The sequence below is a fragment of the Carlito syrichta genome, unplaced genomic scaffold (assembly GCF_000164805.1).
Source record: "Carlito syrichta isolate Samal-C Ts95f unplaced genomic scaffold, Tarsius_syrichta-2.0.1 Scaffold268094, whole genome shotgun sequence".
Classification (NCBI taxonomy): domain Eukaryota; kingdom Metazoa; phylum Chordata; class Mammalia; order Primates; family Tarsiidae; genus Carlito; species Carlito syrichta.
In genome coordinates, this window is record NW_007212190.1 from 70,036 (window position 1) to 72,610 (window position 2,575).

The following is a 2,575-nucleotide window of genomic DNA, read 5'->3' on the forward strand; positions in this document are numbered from 1 at the left end:
CGGGAGTCGCGGCACCGGGCAGCTTCGAAGTCCGGTCGCTCGGGGCGGCCCAGGGGCGCCCAGGCTGCGGGTCTGCGGGGCTCAGGTCGGGGACAGGCGCGCTGGAGCCCGCCTAGGCCCGCCCCAAACACACCGAACAGCCGCCCATCCCGTCCGCCTCAAGTTCCGAGGACTTGGATTATTTTGTCTTTTTCTTCTTTTAAGAAAAAAAAAAAAAAAAGGAAAGAAAATCCTATGCTCTCAATCTTTGACCCCCATACTCTAAAATGACTCTCAAAACCAAAGCAGATTTTTTTTTCTTTTTCTTCCCTTTATTTTCTGTGATTTTTCTGTTCTTCCCTTCTTTCGTTCTATATTTTTTTCTGTCCCCGTCCCCCTATTTCTGAGAGCTCTGTGTGTGTGTGACTGTGTGAGACGAGAGAGAGAGAGAGAGAGAGAGAGAGAGAGAAATAGACTTGAGCAAATGGTAGCAAAACTAAAGAAACTATTTCGATTTATTGAACGGACTTCAATCCATGCGATTTCGTTCCCACACTTTTGCCTTTTCTGAGTGTCGCACAGCTTCTGATTCAAAGATAACGGGAAGAAAATGACTCTCACTCCCCCACTCCTATTCTGCAGACGTGGGGGCCCCTTAAACCCGTTCTGAATCAGTGATCAAAATAATACTACTCGTACTAGTCCCCATGAACAGCATTTCCGACCAGCATAAATTTCCTTGTGCTTTTTGTGCCGGGTGGGCTGGACCGGAATATCAGGGGCAAGGCGACTGTGAAGCTGGGGGGCTCTCCTCCCAGGAGCCGGTTCAGCGGGATCCCTTGACCTGGGAGCTGTTCTCCTGCCAGTGGCCTGGGGTGCCCGGCCTGGACCCTCGCGGCCGCTGCAAGTCTTGCTACATAGGTCGCTGACACGTAGTCAGCAGCACGTTTCCTTTCAGCCCACGTTTCTGTCCACTTCACCGTCCTTGAAGTTTCATATAATAAATGGAGGGATTTTCGGCCCAATTTAGGAGTCTGCAGAAACTCCGAGGGTCAGGTCATTAGGAATGTTAACGCGGCGACCAAGAATTATAAACATGATCTAAAAGTCTCTTCCAATTCATTTCTTCAAGTATTTATTCGAGCTAAGTGATGAAAAGTGACAGTTGTGAAATAGACAGCTTTTAAAAGGAATGAAGTCAGATGAGGCCTTAACCTGTCGATTGCTATAAATCAACTTTGAAAAAGACAATGAAGAATGTTATCTGGGCACCTAACGGCCGGCCGGCGTGTGCAGTGACGCTCTGGACCCTGAAATCCGTCTGTGAGGCAGAACCTGATGAGGGGCTAAACCCAGAGCGTGGCCCTTGGGTGACCTCGTGGGTTTGGGACTTGCATTGCAGAAAGGCGACATTTTGGGGGGCTGTGTGAGGGACCTCCGTTTCTGCTTTGAGTCAGTCGTGGCTTTAAGTCATGCAATGTGTCTGGACATGTGACCCAACCCTGAGCACAGTTGGGACTCCAAGAACTGGCCAGTCAGGGGGCTGAACGCCCGGATACAGAGAGGCACTCCCTCCAGGCCCCCAGCCATCTGAGGGTGTCACTCCCTTCTCCCATTCAGTTAGGGAAGGGCCAGGGCTTGCTTGGCTCCCTGAATCTGACTAACCCTTTGGAAATGGTGGGGACAGGGAGAGGGAGATGGGTACACTAAATGTGCCTGGGGTCCTTGGAAGAGTGGGGTGAGTTGTCTGTGACATTGGAGGGCTCCTGTGTTCGAGGGAAACCGGGGAGGGAGGAACCTGGGGTCCTGGAGGCAGGGTGGAGCAGGTGTCTGAAAGTCTTGGGGGGGGAGGCAGAGGGGTCAGATTCTGCACTGGCCCCAGTTAAGGGGGCCAGAATGACTTCTGAGGAAGGTGAACTGATGGAGTGTTTTAAAGTAAACTTTACACGTTCTTTTGGAGATCTCAGTTCCCCACAACTGCAATTTCAATCATCCAGTCATAGGGAAGCGATTCTCTTCACAGTGACTGTGACCCCACCCAGTCCCTGACCCACCCCTAACCTGAGCCAGAGCGAGCTGGGGCATCTGGCCCTCTAGGTCTGCTAGTGTCTGTCCTCCAAGTCTCCCTGATGTGGGAAGGGCGCCGATGCTCCCTCTCACCCCTCTCCTGGGAGAAATCAGGGTGTCCAGCATGATCCCAGAGAGGCGAGGCTGCCCGAGCACCAGCAACAGGTCCTGCTGCACCCTGACTCCTCCACTCCCTTCCCTCTGTCCTCACTTCTGGGTCATCTGGGAAGAGGAAGTGTTCCTCGTTCCCTCTTGACCATCCAAAGCAACCCACGGAAGGCGAGGACAGGGCCCCGGGTCGTCGGGCAAATGTCCCCGAGGTGGCCCTAGAAATGACCTGTGGCCCGCACTTGCCTAGTTCGGAATTCCCAGACTTCTGGCCTGAGACTCCGACTCGGAGGACCCCTGTGAGGACGAGGATCGGGGGAAAGTGAAGGGGAGGGAAAGTGGCAGGAACCACGCCCTCCGCGGATGCCCCCAGCGACTCGGGGCCAGCTGGGCGGGTGGCTCCCCTCGGCCCCACCCTGGC